Source organism: Rousettus aegyptiacus, unplaced genomic scaffold, assembly GCF_014176215.1.
Source record: "Rousettus aegyptiacus isolate mRouAeg1 unplaced genomic scaffold, mRouAeg1.p scaffold_m13_p_2, whole genome shotgun sequence".
Classification (NCBI taxonomy): domain Eukaryota; kingdom Metazoa; phylum Chordata; class Mammalia; order Chiroptera; family Pteropodidae; genus Rousettus; species Rousettus aegyptiacus.
In genome coordinates, this window is record NW_023416295.1 from 14,722,080 (window position 1) to 14,722,412 (window position 333).

The window sequence follows — 333 nt, forward strand, 5'->3', positions numbered from 1 at the left end:
CACACCCACTTCCGCTCGCCGCCCAGACGCGCGGTCCCGCGGCGCCATTTCCGCTTCGACTCCTCGTGTGCGCGCACGCAGGCGCGCGCAGGGAAACCGGAGGCTGCGCTTGCGCATGCGCAATGCTGCTATCCCGCTTCTATTTTCTCAGACTCTATTAGTCAGTCTCTTAGCCTGCTGTGGTTTCCGAGGCGTACCGTAGCGTGCAGCCCCTCCCTTGCGCTCCCTGTGCCAGAGGTCTAGCTACACACTTCTGGTCTTGTCGTTTCAGAGACCTGTCAAGTAGTTCACTCTTGTCATTTCCCAACGTACTTCTTTGTTTTCAGCTTGTTT